General features: G+C 40.3%; 1 protein-coding gene across 2 annotated transcripts in view; it reads left to right on the forward strand.

Annotated features, from left to right (window-relative positions):
* Positions 1–17417: 17417 nt before the first annotated feature.
* Positions 17418–20752, forward strand: part of SH2D4B (SH2 domain containing 4B) — a 57945-nt gene continuing 54610 nt past the window's right edge. For both annotated transcript variants that reach the window (XM_048945400.1, XM_048945403.1), the window contains exon 1: positions 17418–17481. The gene's annotated coding sequence lies outside the window, so the exon portion shown is untranslated. The remainder of the gene's footprint in view (positions 17482–20752) is intronic.

Below are 20752 nucleotides of genomic sequence, written 5' to 3' on the forward strand. Positions count from 1 at the left end.
ATAATGCGGATAAATTGTACCAGGGAGTATATTAAAGAAAATTAGGCCTCACATGATACATTTTGATGCATTTACAGTTAGATGGAAAAAGGTGAATTTAGCAAACATCTTCAAAAGTTAATATATATCTGAGAGAAGAAACTCACATCATTTAGAATGTGGTATCTCTTGGGTAGCTTATTGTAATGGATTTCATTGAACATGTACCAAACTCTGGAATAATTTAATATTGTAATTGGGTCATGGTATTCAAAGGTCTCTTGGGCTTTGCAGATACACAAAGTGAATAATTCATGTGAAGGAGAATACCAAATTCCTTCTTAAAGGAATGTATCCTGTTGTTGTGCAGCCAGGTGTGTGCCGAGGGGTAGGGAAGAGAAGAGCTGACAAAACCAGTATTTTTAGGAGGCTGTCTGTACTTAAAGGCCCACCTTGGTTTACTAGTTCATTACAAAGACTGTAGAGAGGTGATTAAGTAACTACAGAAAAAGAAAAGATGTGCAGGGTCTTGGGAAAAGCCTATCAATCCTGAGTTGAAAGGCAACCTATTCTGCTTTGAAGAGCCACGGATGGCCTCCCTCAGCTACAGAGACTTCTGCTGAGAAACAGATGGACTGACGCATTTTGTACTTAAGTAGCATGAAGCTGAACTGCATCATGCAGGGGAAGCACATGCTGCATCTAATACAGCGTGGTGTGACATCGGAGTCTGACATAAGCAAGAAAGTGTAAAGAGGAGAGCAAGGGGCATTGTGTTCTGCATATATTTTTAACTAAGATGTTCCTTGGAGACAGTTGCCCTTGGGCCTTTTAGTCTACTTAAGGCCAGAACAGATCCCTGCAGACACTTACTGAGCTCTAATTGCTTCCTAAGCAGGACCTGCTGTCTGCCAACCAAGTACACCCTGCTCAGAGCTGAGGGGCTGACCTGAAAAGCTTAGTTACTGTTTTGTAAATGAGATATAACTGCAACTGAATTAGACAGCACAGTGCAAGTGAGAGGACAGTGGTGCACTGAGAGCTCTGATTGGGTTCACTGCAGTGCATTTTCCCTTCCTCTTTAGCCCCTACCCTGTGAGTTAAATTTTTCCACTGCTAGGCTTATGGGATGGGAGCTTTGTTGCTGCAGGCCAGCAGACCTTAGGGTGACTCTCTCAAAGAACCTTGACTTTTTTCTGTTTGGTATACCTTATTAACTTTCACTCAGAATAACTTTGGTGGGGATTTTTCATTCTCCAGTTGGAAAACTGTGATGGGAATTAACAGGTCTTTCATACATCTTGCTGTTGTGAGTGTATTAATAGCATAAACACGCCATGTTCTATATTGGGTTATAGTTAAAACAAGTCTAAGCTTAAGAAAGTTGACAAACTCATACTAACCTCTGACACTGGTGACATAGGTCAGAATTTCATATATCAACTATCAATTTGAAAAAAAAAATTGGAGTGCTGCCCTTTCTACCCAGCTTCTCAAATCTTTGATAAATTGTGCTGAACCATGGAGGCATTTTGGGCTCCAGTGTAATTGTGCATACAACAGCTGTAGCACAGAACACAAAAGGATAGGCCTGAGGTAATCTTGCTCGGTAGGATTGCTATGCTGCAAGGCAAAAATCACTGATGTGATGACTTCTGAAGGCCAAGTGGTGTCGCAGAGTGCAGAATTAACCCTAGGGAAGTGGTACAATGACAGATCACTTTATAGAGTGTATCTATGGACTGCTTTCTCTGGATTAGTTTCCATCCCTCTTCCTTCCCTATTGGCAGTGCTATCTATCTTTGGAATTGTCTATTTTTTGTGCAGAAGATGGAGTTTTAGGGGGGCTATGGCATTGCCTCATAGAAATACCAGTCTTGAACCAGTGAAGAGGTGATAAGCATACACAGTAAGTTCATAGTCCAAAAAAACCATTGCTAGCTCAATCTGGAGAAGGAAGGCCTGGAAAACATTCACTCATCCTTATTCTATGTGATGCTTTGTAATGGAATAGCAGCTTCAGGGGAATGATCTGCTAAACATTCTGATCCCTCTGCAGATTGTGCTATAGGCTTCCAGCCGGCTTTATAAGTTTGTCCTGAGTCTCAGCTTGTTTTAGCCCTTAGAGGGAGCCACAGACTTGAATTTGGAACTGGGAAGAAAGGCATGTTTTGTTACATTCTATCTCTGATGGAGGAGGTGGGGAAGGGATAATTCTCAATTGCTTATTTCTAGTTTTTAATTGGCAGCAATGTGCATACCAAATGCAAGACCTGTTTGTTGTGGTGAGTGCTCTAATGTACTTAATTTCCTAGTGACAGATTTGTTCGTGTTTAGAAGGCCTCAGAAAAATATTAATTTTACCTTTCCTGTGTCACAGTCAGCTCCTTCCTGCACTATTCAGTTCCAGCTTCTTTTCTTCTCATTTTGATGCTGGCACAGTGGGACTTGAAAAGTACAGATACTGTGCACTGCTTCATCTTGGACAGGGAGGGGGGGGGAAGAAAAATGTGTTAAAGGTATGAAACACATACGAAGATTAAGACTACAGAGTTCAGCACATTTTCATTGCCAGATTTTTTTTCTTTATGCTTTCTTTCACAATTTCATTCCTTTCTTTATGGGTAGAGGTGTATTACTCCTGTATCTCTCCTCGTAGTATGTAGGTTATAGCTGAATATTTTTATGTAAATGACATGGCTAAAGTAGGTTAGGTAGCTGTGTTATAAAATCTGAAAGAAAATGCTCTTCTGCTGGTTCAGCATTCATCAGCATTGCCAGTGAGCTGTTCAGCCCAGGGAATAGAGGATGCATGTGCTTAGAAGAAAATGGAGGAAGAGATGAGAAAGCTCCGGCCAATTAAATACTTTACCTTTTTCTTCAAAATGGGGCTAAAACATCTTTCTGTGCTTCCTCTTCTTCCTTACTTCCCCAGCAGGTGAGTTCTAGTGACGGTGCTGAGCATTGTTTAGCCCGAAAGATGTTATACCAGAGGCTGTGTGTCTAGTCCCACAAGATGCTGTTAAAGATTAAAGGAATCTCCAGTCTTAAATTTTAAACAGCTCTGAGCTCCTTTCTGGACTAGTACTAATTAGAGCATCAAGGTATATGGAAGTTATAGTAGGGTAAGAACTGCCAGCAAGGAACTGCACTGATAGTTATCTTCTATTTTGTTCATAGGCTCTTGAGATGTAATCCTTGTGTAATTATTTTAGCTTAGTTTGGAGTGTTGTGGTAGGGGTAACCAAGGTGAAGGGGTAATGGAGAAATCATTGTCCATATAAACTTCTCAGAAAGGCTGGGGCGATGAAGAATGCCCACAGTCAGTCATTCTTTCTTCAGTTCTCCCTGCTCTTGCCAGTCATTAATTCATCTATATCGTAATCAGGTCTGAGAAAGGATGGAAAGAAAAATTTTGTTTGTCAGTAGGAAGTTTAATTTCATGTTTTCTCTGAATAGCTGTCTTCTTCCTTTGAATTGTCTGAATCTGCTGAGTCAAGCTATTTCTAACTGTGAACTAATCCTGGAAAAGGGAAAAGTTTTTAATATCAGATTTGGTGTCTCCTCAAGGTTGCCTTTTGAGTTTCAGACCTTGTAAGGTTTCTACATTTTCTCAGAAATCAGAAGAAAAGGTTGAGGGGACTGGGCTTGTTTAGTTTGGAGGAGAGAAGCCTCTGGGGAGATCTCATTGTGGCCTTCCAATACTCAAAGGGAGCGTATAAACAGGAGGGGGAATGGCTGTTTACGAGGGTGGATAATAATAGGACAAGGGGGAATGGTTTTAAACTGAGACAGGGGAGGTTTAGATTAGATCTTAGGAGGAATTTTTTCACCCAGAGGGTGGTGAGGCACTGGAACAGGTTGCCCAAGGAGGTTGTGGATGCCCCATCCCTGGAGGCATTCAAAGCCAGGCTGGATGTGGCTCTGGGAAGCCTGGTCTGCTCGTTGGTGACCCTGCACATAGCAGAGGGTTGGAACCAGATGGTCATTGTGGTCCTTTTCAACCCAGGCCATTCTATGGTAAGAATACATGGTGATTTCTTAATGACAATTGAGACTTAGTTTATCAATTTGGATTATTTAAGGTCTGTTAAACTATATAACAAGATCCGGTATGTAGTAGGTTAAAAATTCAGTTTTAGGTTTGCATAGATGAATGTCTCACATACTGCCAACAGGTTCACTGAGATAGTCAAGAGAGAAGCAGCCCTTGCATCACTTGAATAGAGTCAGACATCTCTTTTAGATGTTGTTGTTGAGTAGTCTGTGAAAAAGTCTACTTTTAATGATCATTAAAGGCTTAATGTGAGGAGAACATTAATGTCTAAAATGATTCCAATGGAGGAAGAGAATTTCTGGAAAGATTATTGCTTAAAAATGTTCTCTACAGGACATTCTACTAAGAGTGTCAGGATGATCAGCAAGACGCAGGCAACAAGGCAGCTTTGTATTGTCTTCACCCTCTTACCTAGGGCAATAGAAGTCAGATTAAACTAGAGGAAGTTTAGTGGTTTAATTTCTGTACTTATATCACTTGCACATGTGAACTTAAAAAAAAAAAAAATTAAAAAAAAAAAAAACAAGAACACAATAAACTAATTCTACTCTTATTTGGGTAGTGTGTTAGTGTTCTCATATGTTTTGAGTTAGTAATTTTCAGATAGTGGGTTATTCATGAAGTAGTTATTTCATCTCCTTGTTTTTGCTGTTTTTGTTGTGTGATTGATCATTAAACATTACCAGTAGCTGCAGAAAATTGTTTGTATGCTGTTTTGCATCTTGAAATCTCCATCCTGAGCTACTTCTGTAGCTGAATGCTGTTCAGAAACAGCTCTTGCTTCTTATCATGCTTAAGCGTACGTAGTCCTTGATGAAGAGTTTGTTCTTTGCACTGTGATAGCTTGTGATCACAATTTGATTTTTGTTCTGCAAAGTCAAGTAAAATAAAATTGGAAAGATGACAAATGGTTAGAACAGCAAAACTGCTTGCCCTGAAGCCTTTACAAAGGCGAGTCTTTTTCAATTAGTGCCAAAATGTGAAGCCACAGTTTCAGTATAATTGAATAAAAGCAGAGAAAGGAAGGCCAAATCCCTCAGGCTCTCCTCTTTCTATACCTGACCAAGAAAAATAGAACAAATAGAAGCAAAGTGTTTCTTTCTCTAGGTATTTTCTTGCCAAATTCTATTTCTTTAAGGAAAACAAAAATGTACAAACAAACAAAAGCCAAATAAAATTGAAGCATTTTGTTTTACGAGACAAAACCTGCACATAAGAGAGAACCTGAAATGCAGCTGAAGGCGTTGTTCAAGGAGAATCTTTAGATTTGTGCTTCCACACAATACAGTCTCTTTACTTGAAATTTAATTTAAATCAGAAGTATTTTCTGCTTAAATTGTGATACTTTGTTTACTTCAGAAGAGCTTAACATGAGTAAACACAATAACAGTGTAAGTTTTTGAATACAAGGACCATGAAAGCCAGGTAAGAGCTCAAGACATCTATAAAGTTATTTTGTTTGTGAGGAAGAATGTAACGTATCTTGCAGTTAAAGGATAATGTTGTTAAAGGCAAATGGAGCTGGTACACAGTTTTTTTCTAAGTGAACTCAGAATTTCTTGAGTGTTTGTTTTAACTTTGTGTGACTGCATATGAATGTCACTAAGATAAGAGATGCTCCACTCTGCAGCATAAACAGCTGCCCCTGTAATTGGGAATTACCTGCATTAACAGGGGAAGAGAGGTCAGTGACTGAATACAGGTGGTTAGTAAGTTGTGTTGAGACTGATGAGTTTGTGTCCTTGCCTTCTAATACTTCCACGTATTTCCTGGAGCGAGGAAAACAGGGAAGAACTCTGAGGAGTAGGGGAAGGAGGAAACAGACTCCAATTTTGTGTCCTTTCTGCTCAGGAATCGGTGCCAGGGGCCAGAGGCAACTCTCCAGGGAGGCACCTGCATGTGAATTTCCCTGGTTTGTTTCTCTGTGCAGGAGGAATGCATCATTCTGTGGTGTCTCTGCCCTCAGTCTTTGTACCATTGTTGTGAGAAGATCTTAATCTTCAGAACTTTTCATTTCTGGTTTGACTGAGGGCAAGCACCAGAAATAATTAGTAACTCAATACTAATTCATTAAGTGAGCAGGCATCTTCTTGTCACTTGTGCATGCCAGTAAGGAACCATTGCAGGTGAGGGATGGGGTTAAGCATATTAGCAATAAGTGATAGTATCTAATTTGAAAAACGATACAGGTGTATGGTGGATGGATCATCTGTGTTCCTCTTCCCTTGCTATCTAGTGCTACTACAAATTAGATATCTTGCTTCTGAAAATTGTTAATGACAAGGAGTGGAAAAGTGTGATGTTCTGCTTCATGGCAGTTCAACTGCCCTGTTCTGAATGCCACAGGAGTGGCATCCTATCCCTCTGGCAATAGTGTGGGTCTTCCCTGTACAGTCTACCTTCTAGTGGTAGACCCTAAAACAGAGATGTTGTGCAACTATCATGAAATGGGATGCTACAGCCTGAGGTGTGTTCTTCATTTTGTTAAAACTCAGGATGGCCCCATCTTTTCTCTTCTTGGACAGTTTCCCCTCCTCATGGCGTGCTGCTGCTCCTTGGAGGAGTACCCAGGGAAAGCTGGATGTGGAATTCAGCATTTACTTTTCTCGTCTAATTTAGTGGCTCTTGGCCCTGCTGCTGAAACATTATTTTCCAGACTGTGGTAAAAACTCTGTTGAATAGCATAAGGTCACAATTTGCTGGAAGAGTAGCATTATATCTTTCTGCAGTTACAAATCAGAAAGTGAATTGCCAGCAGGATGTGCGTGTTCTACATGAACTGCTGAGAACTACCTCTTGTTTAATTAATATTAATTTACTATTTATAAAGTGATAACAAGATTCTTGCGGCTTTTATTACATCTGCTTTTAATTTTAAAGACATTTTAATCACTTTGCATGACCATATTTGTCAGCACCAGGTAAATATGAGATGATGTGACCTACCCTATTGAGACCAGTTAATGGGTTACACTGGGAAATAATATGCAAACTCATTTCTCCCCTCTTATCAGAAGAGATCAGTTCCCAAAGTGACATAGATATTGTTGGTGTAGGTGATACCTTAAACCATGACATAACTTTAAACCCCCAGGGCAACACTAACACCCTTGGGAGTGCATTATCGCTTCAGCTGAAAGTCTCAGACTTTCATTATATTGAATTTCCTTCTACTCAAGGGAGCAAAAATGATGGGTGCAGTCAAGAATCCCTTATTTTTACCTGTTTGCAGTCGGGAACACTGAAGGGTCTTATTTCTTTTGGTCTTTTCATTTATTTCATCATCATTCTCCTTTCCTCCCCCCTCATTTCACTCGACACCTGTCACTACCTTTGGTGGATGAGATAAGCAGAGAACTCTGTCAGTGTAAGAGAAGAGGAGCAGAATATGCCTGCAAGAAGAGGGACAGAGGAAGAAGAATCGAGCCTGTGCTGGGCTGGCAGATGAGGGAGAATTCCTTTGCTGCAGGTTGCTTTCTGGAGTGCTGTAGGTGGGATCTCCTTGTTGAACTGAAGATAGTTGGGAGCAAGTTTCTCTCTTCGCTTTTGGAGTAGTCATGCTGCAGCAAATTTTGCGTGATATGTATATCGACCCTGAGCTCCTGGCAGAGCTGAATGAAGAGCAAAAGCAAATCTTGTTCTACAAGATGAGAGAAGAGCAGCTGAGGCGCTGGAAGGAGAGGGAAGAGAAAGCACGAATGGAGGAGGCTATGCTGACAAAAACAGCAAGGCGAAAACAAAGTAAGCTTGTAACCTCCTCCTATGCTTGTTCTGGAGCTGGGGAGATGGGCATGCAACTGGCTGTGATACAGCATATCTGAAACAGATTAAAAGGAAGCTTGCCAGCTGTCCCCATAGGCAAAACAGGCTTGGGCAGCAAAAACACAGTTCCTGCTCTTTGTCTCTCAAGGCTAATTCTTTCTCCAGGGAGTAATTTAGTGTGGGAGCAAGCGGAATTGTTTCAAAGTGACTCTTTCAGACAGAAATCACCGCTCCCATTTTTTCAGTGGTAACTGGAGATTACCAGGTCTCCCACTACTGAGGCTTTTTTCTTTGCCTGCTATCCCTTTACTTGCTCCTCAGTCAAGTGGAAGGTAGGCTTACCTGTGCTGTTGAGGTTTCTTAACTTGGCGCTAATTGTTTACATGTGACTGGATCAGAAGATAGGTTCATGAATTAGAGCTGGTTGGGAAGGGTTGACTATGAATAAGATGTTACGTAAGAACAGCCACACCATGTGAGTTTAGATGTCCAGCTATACAGTTTTGAATAGATGATAGAAAATAGGACAAAAAAAGAGAAATTGTGGGAAAAAAAACATGAAAATGTGTTTTCATGGGATATTTAGTGAAGCTGCAGAGCTCCATCCTCAGTCTGTTATGTGTACTGAATGTGTTGGCTGAGAAAGCAAGTGAAATTGTGGGGAATAAAAGAAAAAAAATTTTCCACTTGGTCATTACCGAGTGTTTGATCTTGGGTTCAACTGGTTTAGAATAAATAGAAATATTTCCTTGTTTCTTTTGTGTAAGTGGCTTCCAACTCTTTCCTCATCTAGAGGATGCATGATAGAAAACTATTTTCTCATGAAAATGTGGTTGCAGCCATTCCTCACTCAGCAAGGAGGTGTCACAGAGATGTGTCAAGCACTCCCTGTGAAATGCTAAAGATCTCATCCGATCTTTAAATCGATTTAAGTCTGAACATTTGAAATCACTAATAATCCTGGGTAGCTGATTACAGCCGCAGTCACTATGTAAAGTGTTGCTCCTGTTAACTCTTTGCCATAGCAGAAGGCTTTGCTTTGAGCACCTCAATGCAGATACATTATTGGATTCAGTTGTCAGACTTCTTAAGAAGGTTAGAGCAGCTGAACCTTACAAAGTACTGGGTATATCCAGTCAGATACTTGGCAATTCAAACACTATGACTAAAGAAATGTATTTCAAAGCAAAATTAGTTTTCAAGACTTACTTGAAGCTAGGGCCTTTGTAAAATGACTCCAGGGTAGGTAACAACGGTAGCCTAGAAATGAGGGGGGGAACATTAAGAACAGTCTATTTAGAAGTAGTGAGTTTGAAGTGTCCCCTGACAGATGACAAGGTAGAAGTTGGGAAACCAAGTTGTGTCTAATTTCTGTTTTCTTCATCTTAGTGTTCTTACAGTGAATATCTCTCCTCTAAGATGGCATCAGGATCGCTTCTCTCATACAGCACAATAACTTTGTTCATCTCGATTGATTTGTAGCTGGAAAAAAATATTAAAAATGTCTTTCAGATCCTTAAACCAAAACAGCTGTTTATCATCCAGATAATCTGCATTATGCTCATTCTTTGGGAAAGATGGATGCAGCAAACTCTAGCTGCAAAAATATTTATGTGATGATTTGTCACAGTGTTGACATCTAAATTTCCATATATAAACTATGCATTAAACCTGTTCAGCTTCCTACTACAGGAGACTATTTTCTGGGTAATTAATTTTCTGATTTATAAAGAATTAGAGGAGGAGGAGAGGAGCAATACAGTAACTTTTAGATTGCGTTTGTACTGACAAAAATGTTCACATTCGCCTAGAGTAAAATGTCACATCAACTTTCTATTTTACATATTACCAAGACTGCTCTGAAAGTAGTGCCTTGTATTTTACTATGTTGTCCCACAATGTCAGAGGCAGATGCTCAAAATATGGCATTTGGGCCACCGATACCCATTACATGCTGTTGCCATGAGACAGATGGCAGCAGAGGGGCAGTCTGACAGAATGGTGTCTGACATGGAAGGGCACATGTAGCAAAGATGTGTCATTGAATTCCTCTGTGTGGAAAAAAATTCCAGCTGTTGACATCAGTTGTCACCTGTTGAACACTTATGGAGACCAAACAATGGATGTGAGCACAGCGAGGCAGTGGGTTGTGCTTTTCAGCAGTGATGTGAAAGATGAGCCACATATCATACACAGCTGTCACACCACCAAATGAAGAGCATCTTGATCAGCTCATCCATGTGAATTGATAGATTATGACAAGGGAACAATGGATGGAGCAGAATCTTGGCTTCAAAGCATTGGAAACCATGGTGGCAATACACGGGAAGAGAAAGAACACCATGTGGTATCTGTGAGGACCTCTTGAACTAATAGAAAGTTGCAGATGATAGTTGCCTGAATTATGTCATAAGAAATGATTAAATGTGGTGTTGCTACTATAAGCCACTGTCAAAACTGCAGTACGTGGGGTGGCTACATGGGTTCCCTGCTGAAGAAGTTCAAGACACAGCCCTCAGTGAGTAAAGTTATGTGTACAGTTTGGGATAGAAAAGGGGTGAAACCCACACAAACCATCAACTCTGACTGCTACACTGTGACCCTGACTAAGCTGAAGGCTTCAACTTCCAGAATGTGGCAAGAATAGAGGATGACCTTTCTCTTGCAATGTGATAATGCCAGGCCCTATACTGCTATGAAGACTGTGGAGCACTCTGCCAATCTTGGCTGAACTGTACTACCATGCCTTCCATGTTGTCAGGATTTGGTGCCTTCGTGAGTTCAATCTGTCTGGGCTGATGAAAGATGGACTGCATGGGCAATGTTTTCCTAGCAACAATGCCATAAAAACAGCTGTGAAACAGAGGGTCACTTTGCTGGTGTGGATTTTTACAAGTGTGACATATGGGCTCTTGTTCATTGCTGGTGAAAATGCGTAACTAATGATGGTGACTGTTGAAAAATAGTGCTGCGTAGCTGAGAATGTGCTCTCTCAAACACTGTTATTCTGCTCTGTGTATCTGTTGTAGTTTCCATGGAAATGAATAGGAGGCATTACTTTTGGAGTGACCTACGTACCTTCTTAAATTAACAATTTGAATTATCCTTTCGGTTTGACTGAAGATAAAAGCATACCACATCCAAAAGAACTGTACTGGAGATCTTACTGGATCTTACAGAAGCTTTTGAGAGAGAACTATTGAAATTAAAAGTTGAGGAAGTCAGGCATTTGGTTCCACTGAAAATATATCTTAACTTTCATGATCTAATGTTTCTAATCAAATGGCTCTTCCATTTTTCTCATAGATAAAATATTTACTTATGAAACCCATACCCTGCCTCTTTGGGAGGGAGTAGGGTGAGGCAGTGCAAAAGGAATTGGTAATCATAAACATTTCTTCAGAAGTGTTCCAGAAGGTGTTTGGGCTTGAGCTGCAGTCCTATGCAACAACTGGTACAATTCTCCTCCCGTTCAAGAGCTCACCTTTTATTACTCTGCAAAGCAAACAGCAAATCAAAAGGGGTGCATTTCTCAAAATTTTGCAATGACGGTGAATGCAATTTTGATTATTTGGCATTACCTTAATGTCTCTGCCAGGAAGGTCAGCTCCATAATCTTCTCAGGCATGGAGCTGAGGCTCACCAGCCTGTAGTTCCCCGGTTCTTCCTTTCTCTCTTTTTTTAAAATGCAAGTGATGCTACCAGGGACTGCGCTTGGCAGCCATGACTTTTCAAATAGGACAAGATATCAGTGAAAATGAGAGTGCTGATGTGAGGTGAAGAGTGGTTACACAAACCTAAGAAGATTTCTGGTCTCTAAGAGCAGGACTCTAAACTTGCTGGAGAAGGGCTTAGAGGCCCTTCTAGGCCCCTTAGAGGCCTTGTCTGCTGCAGGCCGCTGGAGCCATTCCACTCTGATCTTCTTGAGTGTCATCCACGTCAGCTCTTTCTTGGAAGTCCTGGTTTGAAGCACAGCAAGCTGCACTGTGTAACTGGCTTGCCATACAAGGCAAGATATGTTGTCTTGCAGAAACCACGAGCCCAGAATTGGGGAAGAAAAGGGTGGCACTCATAGGTCAAATAAAAAGATTATTTTTGTTCTTGAGTTAAAACCACCCACAGGTTTAGGGGATGTTGCTCAGTGTGATAACATTTCAATTGTTGTGGAAACTAACTAGCCAAGTCCCAAGGCCTACAGTGATTTTTTATTTTTTTTTATGGGGACACCGAAGAACAGAGATTGTCTTAGATGTCCTGTTAAATGCTATGAAGCTTGATGTAAGTTGTTGAGAGAGATTAGCAATAAAAACAGTATAGCATTCTACATGAAATCAGTCTCAGTCTTTGTGTCTGAAGAAAATAATATTAGCCTTCATCAGTAACAGCTAAATCATACCTGCTTTTACGTTTGAGTTGGTTGGTTCGTGTGTCTTGAGGAAAAGGTCACAATTGAGATTTATATCAGACTGAGCCAATCTTAAAGATAGTATTTTATTTTGAGTGTGAATGAAATGTTTCCATGGTCTTCAACAGCTTAAAATTCCTCCCTTTTTAAAATATAAATCAAGGTGTTAAAGGAATACTATAAAGGAGTCATTTCTCTGGGATGAAGTATTTCCTTTAGCTGACAGTGAATTGCTCTGATGCTTTTACTGTTTCTACCAAGCCTGTGTTTGTACTTTCCCTAGAATGTATTGGTAGAATTTGAGCATTGCTTCGGGGTCCTCCCAAAACAACATTATTTAATGAATTTATTCTAAGTTCAAGCAAATATTTTGAAGCTTTTATTATGACTGATGGCTTTTTCTGAAAGAGCTTGAAAAAGGAATAGAGTTAGTGGAATTTAGAGGTTGTCCTCTATTTATAAATAATTCCTTAGCTGATCTTTCAGGGATATTTCTTCATTGTAATAAAAACAGGTTGCCTTTTCTCGTTGTGCTAATACCTCTAAGGGAAGCCTCTTTAAAAATTCAGGATTCCTTTGGGATTTTCTCAGCGGACTGACAGGCAGCTTTGCAATTTGCAATGAAGTGCATTTATGTCATTAGGCAGAAGCCCTTTAACTATTATAGTGGAGTTGGGACTAAGCGAAGAACGCTGCCAGTTTGGATTTTGACTCTTGTGCTATCCAAAGCTGTTAGAATACCTAAAATGAGACTTCAAAGCCTATTGAGCTCTAGGAAGCTGAAGAGCAGCCATGTGGGAGGTAAGACAATGTGGGACTGTTGCTACTTATGCTGACATTTACTCATTGTGAACTGCAGCTCAGGATGTTCAGACAGGAGCTATTTGTAAACTCTGTTATTTACCTGTCTTTAACAAGCATAGCTGGGAGAAAATTAGGTAGGTTTATCACAGCATGGCTAGAAAATAATTTTTCCGTCTAAATGACATTTGTGTTGGAAAATCATTGGAGAATAGATGAAGCAATTTGAAAGCAAGTATTTCAAATGTCACAAATGGATAGTTGGAGGATAGATCACTGTTGCAGGTGAAGACCAGCGAGTACATGTTTCACTGTTTGCATTTAAGGGTGCGTGGATGTACAAAGTGACATTCCTCTACATTTCTGAACTCAGGAATGTATTCCTCATTTGTAGTAAATCTTCTCTACGTCCCGGTAATGCTTAGCTAAGGCTTGGCTAACACTACAGAGGCATGCTCCTCGCAGTATTCATTGTCTTGTTCCCTGTGTCACTGGATCTAACCAAAACTATCAGACTTGAGTATTTCCAAAGTTTCTGGCTGTATGTGGTCTTGAATTCTGTCAAGTCTCATATTTGTTTTGAATTCAGAGAGGACTGAAAATGTAATGAAAACATTCGAATAATTTTTATTAGGGATTTGAGCCAACTAATTTGAAATTGTTGGAAAAGCTTTGATGTAGCATTCACAACATATATATAGTAGCCTGTGATGCGATGCATTGTTGTTAGTACTAGATACCTTGGGGCTCAGATACCTCAGCTGCTCAGGGTTCATGCCGAATGTTTCTCTGTACTGAGCTGTGCTTAAACAGTGGCTTCTAAATGTTTCTAGCCCCAGCTTGAGAAAAGCAAACATCTCTGACCCAGATATGTACCAGATGGAACAAATCCAGAGGGACTTCTCTGCCCTCCTTGGATTAGCCCTTAAGTCTGTGCTTTTTAGTCTCATCCTCTGCCCTGCAGCTGACTTCGCTGTTTTGCAGAAACATAAGAGCAGAATATTGCTAGCTACGTAGGTCTTATTTCAGCCAAGGTTTCTTTTGCATCTGTGTTCTGAGAGGCTACTGGGTTAATCGAGTCACTGGCAGGGAGACAATTGCTGTGTTCCTTTGCTGATGGTTCTGCTGAGCCCGCCGGGACACAGAGGTGGTAGACAGGCTTTCTTGTACATAGTTATGCTCTGGTAATGATATGAGGTTGTGACTGGTTGCAAGCTCATGAATACTTCATATGGAAATAGAGCAGCACTGCAACCAAGGGGAGAGTGAGGTTTCCCCAAGCTAATTCCATATATTCTTGCAATTTGTCCCTGTTTTCAATAGAAGCACTGGGTTTTGAAGGAAGGATTTGGAAAAGATAGGAAAACTTGATGAGTTCAAGTGAGTGATGGGTTTATTCAGACACTGATGATGGTTCATTAACCTTCCAGTGCACTTCTGTGCTGTGATGATGGAAAATCTCGCTGTGGTGGGATACCAATGATTTTCCATCAGCCCTTGAAGTAGCCATGCAGACTTGCTTTAATTTATTCTGTAGTAGCAGGTAAACTTGGATGCTTTGTGATAGCTCTTAGTGAGAAATAAGCTTTGCATATAACTTTTACTGTGTATAAAAGATAATTGGGATTAGGAATCAGAAATTATAGTGCTTTTTCCTTTCTTTTTTTCAATGAACGGAAAATAAATGAATGCTATTGATGTAAATGTGTTCATAAGCTTCCTCTCTGATCTCATATGCATCTGCACTCTTATACCATTTCCAATGAAAGGGACATAAAAATGGAGTGACTTGAGCTTGCTGCTAAACTGTAATTCGTAGAGTTACAGCAACGTCTTTAAGCTCTGAATGTTACTTCCCAGTTGAAAGTGGGCAAAGCATAAAATTAATAGGCATTAGCGTGCTTTGCCCAAGGAGCCAAGAAAATATTTGGGGCATACTGGAAAGAGATCAATTAAGTGCTATTTTATTTTTCATTTGTTCACAGTATTCAAACCTCTGATATTGCAAACCCATTTTACCTTTGAGTGTTATGCGTGGATATTTTTGCCACATTTGTTAATTACTGGAGTCTGATTTGGGTAACTGTCTCCTCGCTTTATGTTTGCTCTCTTGCAGTCACTCTTCCTTTATTTAATCCTGCAGGGGTATATTGCAGCATAATTATTTCCATGGCAACAGGCTGTAATTCCATAAACATAAGATTGGGTTTGTTATATGATCAGAAAGCAGCTGGAGAGCCATGAAGGCTCATTTTTCAGTGGTGCTGAGATCCTGCAACCCTTGCTGATAAATTAATGTAAACCAGCTGAATTCTCTTGTTCCCCCTGCAAATCCTCCTTCAAATAGGAAGGCACACAACTCAGTGTTGGAATTGGACAGCATATAAAATAAAATGCTGGGGGGCTGCTTGAGAAGTTTAGAGTTTTTCCCCATTTTCTTACTGTCTCAAAGATTAGTTTGAAGCAACGGAGCTCTCAGAATGTATTCTTGGAAGAGATGGGTTTGTGGCCCTATGACTACTAGCAGGGGTGGACCACATAATTAACTGTAGTATATCTGCAGTTTATTGTGGGATTATGTTACTTTCATTGCTTTCATCATTAACACCTGTAGTGGAAATGCTAAATCATGGCCTGAAGCAGTGATGGAGCACCTGGTGGGAAGGCAGGGCCAAGCCAGGGGAGCTCAGGTGCACACAATGCAGCTGAGTGACAGGAAGGGCTGGAGCCAGGATCCACCCCTTACAGACCTCATTTGGCAGTGGAGGTGAGGGTTTTTTTTTTTGTTGGAGATCTCTGCCTACCCAAGATCTTCTGAAAGTAAGCATTTCTTTCTGACAGCCTGTAGTTGTTGTGTTTGAGCAAATTTTCGCTTGCTGCAGCCCGGGACCTTGCTTTCTTGTTGTGCTTTTCATTGTGTTATACCACTTATTTATTCCGTGTGTATTTTTATGGATCTAGAGATGTTAGTATTCAGGAAAGTGCATTCTGTCATTTTATGTCTTTCAGAAGCATTCACAAAAACATGGATTGTCTTTTCTCCTTAAAAAGAAGGGAAATGGTGAGTGGCTAAGCTCAGGAAACTGATAGCTTAATATCCTCACCATCATCTTTATCAGTGTGTTTCTAGTATATATCTGGTACCTTACAAAACTGAGCGCAACCTCATGTACTCTGCTGACTATGAAAATGCAAGCCTCTACCTTAAAGATGTAACAGTTGTTTTTTCAGAAAGCTAAGACTAAAATCTTATATGAAACACATAGTGCTCAGACTAGAGTATGCCACGTATCTGTGTTCCCAAAGAACAACAACAGCGAAAGTAACCCCACAAACTGCATTTATCTCTGACCAACAAAGGCAGATCAGACCGATCAGTTTGATGTCAGCAGTGAATGCTCATGCAGCCTATTTCAAATGCAGAATAAAGTTCAGGAGCATTCTTCTAGTGCAGAGCGAGAGAAGGAATGCTTTTAAAGAGTGGGTCAAAAGATATTTATCTGACTACAAAGCTTTTCAGCTAGTGAGGAAATCAAGTGATTTGCTATTGCAGAGATCTGTAGCTTCCAAGTGGGAGAGCTGTGGTGGGAAACCAAACCTCAGAGAAACAAGGCTGTTCATTGAAATAGCAGGCTGTTTTGAGAAAGTGACTTTTTAGCAGACTTTGAAAGCCCTTCTGTGCTTCTCAAATTATAAATCAGTGATCTTTCCATTTCCTCAATTTGCACTTGACAGAGCTTGTAATATTCCTTGTGCTACAAAGGCAAGGGGGATTACTGGTGCTCCCTGTTTGGCAGGGCTGAGTGGGCAGGTGCGGGAAAGTAACAGCACAGCTGGGAGGCCTGACACCATATCAAGCCTCTGATGGGCCTTCGAACTCCTCCCCTGAAAACCAGGGAGATGGATCACAAATAGGAATTGTCAAGGGTGTTGTAGCTGTTAAAACAATAATGAGCGAGCTCAGAGGATGGAACCGATTCCAACGATATCCTGTTTGCTCTGATTATTGCTATTTTTAAAGCTCTTTAATTGCAAGCATGTTTGAAAATGAAGCTAGATAAAACCGAACTCATTAAAAAACCAACTGTGATTCTCCTCCTCCATCCTGATCAGCAGAAGCAATGAAAGATGGGGAGACTTGTGCAGTTCCATTTGCTGTAAGCCTCAATCGCAGCATGGAAGCCTGAACTAATGCAAGCTGATCCCTCGTTTAGTATAAGCATTGCCTGCAGCGGGATCCTCCTCGCAGGCCCCTTCCCCTGATGGCTTTCACTCTTGTCTAATGTTGCTAATGTTCATGTTCTCTGGCAGTGCTTGGCCGTGGCAGTAACGATATCCTGCATACACTGAGGATTTCTTAAGGCAAGCCCAAAGGGCATCCTGTTGTGATGTACAGCCCAGCCCATGGTTGAGCTCCAGCTCAGTGTGTGAGGTTGGCATTATTGCTGGTAGAGAGAGAGACTAGTAGTGCTTGCAGGTGAGACACTTGCTCTCTAGGGTGTTGTTTTATACTTACATAGCTTCTATGCCGTTTACTGAATAAACACAAATAAATAGAAAGATGACTTGGTCATCTTTGATCAGTTTTGATTGTGTGTATGCATTTGTGTTTATAAGTGCAATTTTATGTTGCTGTTGCTTCAGGTTGTAGGTCTCAAAGTTTGCATTGTTATCTCTTTGTGCTGCAAATTTAGCACGCTTGATTTTGCATTTGCCTAGTGTAAGTGGTAATATGGAGCAACCTATTTACTGGTCTTATAGCAATATAACTGTAGCTTCGGGAGACCTCAGTAAGAGGTGCTCCTCCATTGACAGGTTAAGAGAATTGCAAGAAGTAATGTTGATTTGTTGAGTTACTACAGAGTTGATGTAGCCAAAAAACATGATAATATTCTGTACCTTTATAAATTGCTGGTCTGAGCAGTAGAGCTAGAAAAAAATCCTGGTGAATTATTCAGTACATTTTCCTGATAAGGTAATTCTTGCTTCTGAAATGCTTATTTGTTTTTTTTTTTTTTCTGGCTTTCTCTTCTGGACTAATCTTGATGTCCAGTACTTCCTAATGCTAACTATTCACAGCCTGCCACAATCTGCAGGAAAAGAGAAGTATTTCTGTAATCCAGCACCAGGCTGGGACTCAAGAGATGATTTTATTTCCTGATTTTGTATTAGGTTTTATTCCTGGGCTCAGATGTCTCTGTTTCTGAAGAAGAGAAATGAGATTCCCTTGTTGCTTTCTCACTGAGACTTCTAATTTATTTAGTTAGGACCTGTCTTTTCTTTTTAGACTTATTTGAGTTTCTCTATTTCAAATTTTTTGCATTTAGAAATAAATTATATGAATAGGATATGTATATTCTGAAAAATGTAACACTTTAGAAGTGTCTCAAAGTATAAATTATTTTAATATAATCAGCCCTCAATGGTAGTAATTCTGCACTAGTAAGGCAGACAACGCTAGTTTCCTGAAAATATTGAGGAAAAGAGTTTTCTGTGCTCTCAGCTCATATCTTGGAGTTGGTTCTACAGTTTGAAAATGCAAGCTTAGTATTGTTGGCCCAAAAGGCCTGACAGTGACCACTGTGAACTTGATCTTGAGACTGCAAATGCCTCCTATATGGCAGGAATTCCATTTTCACAATGTCAGATCTTCTCCCTGAGTTATTTCTTTTCCTGACCACTCATATTTTTTGGTTGTTATTTTGTGCTAAGAAAGTGCAAGGTTTTATGATCAGACTGTGCAGTAAAGCCAATCTCCAACTTTATAGGGAATGAAGCTCGAGTAGATTTAAGGTATGATTTGCATGGGAGTCATTTCTTGACGTAAAATGGAGAATAGTTGAATTTGAAAGTTTTTCTCATGCTCTAAAGAAAAAGGTGAATATAAGTTTATGTGCTGAAGTTCAAACATAATAAATTTGTATGTGTAGAAATCTACCTGTTTAACACTGGAACTTCAAATTGCCGGATTTTTGATAGCTCTTATCTTCCAACTTGAACTATGTCTGTTAATATAGCAGTATACAGTACTGCAGTATAGTACTTAACCTACAGTATATTGCACCCATGTTTTTCAAAATGCTATGTGTATCTATTGTCTGTAGACTTACAAGACAGATCTATTGTTTTAAAAGGAAGAGAGAGAACAATATCTCAGTATGGGTCTACAAATCAATTACTTGTTTTAAGTGGCTCGGTAATTATGGTTAAATTGTGTGTCTGAGAAACGTATTAGAATCACAGAATAATTTGGGTTTGAAGGGACCATAAAATCATGAGCCACCTTTTACTAGATGTGGTTGCTTGAAGCCCCCCACACTAGCCTTGAGCACCTCCAGGAATGGCGCATCCACAACTTCTCTGCACAACCTGTTCCAGTGTCTTGCCTCTCTCATAGTGAAGATATTTTTTTCCTATTTCTAATCTAAATCTTCCTTCTTTCATTTTAAAGCCCTTAACCCTTTTCCTATCACAGCATGCTCCTTTAAAAAGTCCTTCTTCAGCTTTCTTGTAAGCCCCCTTTAGGTACTGGGAGTCAGCCATCTCTTCTCCTGAGAGAAAAGGTTCCCTGAGTCTCTCTTCACAGGAGAGAGGTCCTCCTGCCCTCTGAGCATCCTCATGACTCTCCTCTGGACTTGCTCCAACAATTCCATATTTTTTTGGGCGGGGGTAGAGGGGGGATGAGCACAGTAGTGCAGGTGAGGCCTCATGAAAGTGGGGCAGAGGGGGATGATCACCTTCCTGATCAGCTGGCCATGCTGTTTTTCATGCAGCCCAGGACTCAAATGGCCTTCTGGACTGCAAGCATACATTGCTTTCTCATGCTGAGAAAGTACCTGACACAAGTGCAGGATCTTGCACTTAGGCCTTGTTGAACTTCAGGAGATTTCTGTGACCCTACTTCTCGAGTTTGTCGCGGTCTGTCTGAATGGCATCTTTCCCTTCAGCATATTGACCGCACGGTTCAATTTGGTGTTGTCACAAACTTGCTGAAAGTACTCAATCCCACTGTCTGATGACAACAAAGATAAAATTAGTGCTTGTCCCAGTCCTGATCACTGATGTCCACCTGGATGCTGAGCCATTGACTGCAAACACTGTGAATGCTACCATCCAGCCAATTCCTTACCCATCAAGTGGACCAGCTGTAAAATCCACATCTTTCAGATGTAGAGCCAGTTTCCTAGGAAATCATTCTGTACTTCTCAGGATGTAAAATGCGTGAAATGCAGTAGATGACAGCCTTAGGGACACATACTGATATGACCAATCTGTTCTTGGTAGATGGTTTTCAAATGTTGTGTAGAAAAAAATACAATGCTAACAGAACACAACAGAACCACAGTAGAATACATTCACATTTGTATCCTGAGACATAATCTGATAGACTGTGAAAGGACAAAGCATTTGGGGGTTATTGAAGGGAAACATTACTAGCTTAATTTTTTCCACTCAATGAAGTTAGCACCATTACACCGACAGAGAGAATTCTTACAAATCACTTTTCAAATTTGATGTAGAATATCAGCTTTCATTGAGATATTTGATATGTTTGTTGCCTTCAGTTTGCATTGTAAACATTTATGAGAGAGGCTTGGCATTGGCGTGACCTGCTGCTTACAGCCCTGCTTCCTTCCCTTCTGCAGTTTTCTCTCTTCAGTTTTTGAGATCTCAAAAATACTTTTGATTATACATTGGGAAACCTTAATCTGGTTAAGTGGATATTTACCTTCTTGTAGAACAGCAAG

This window comes from Lagopus muta, chromosome 5, assembly GCF_023343835.1.
Source record: "Lagopus muta isolate bLagMut1 chromosome 5, bLagMut1 primary, whole genome shotgun sequence".
Classification (NCBI taxonomy): Eukaryota; Metazoa; Chordata; class Aves; order Galliformes; family Phasianidae; genus Lagopus; species Lagopus muta.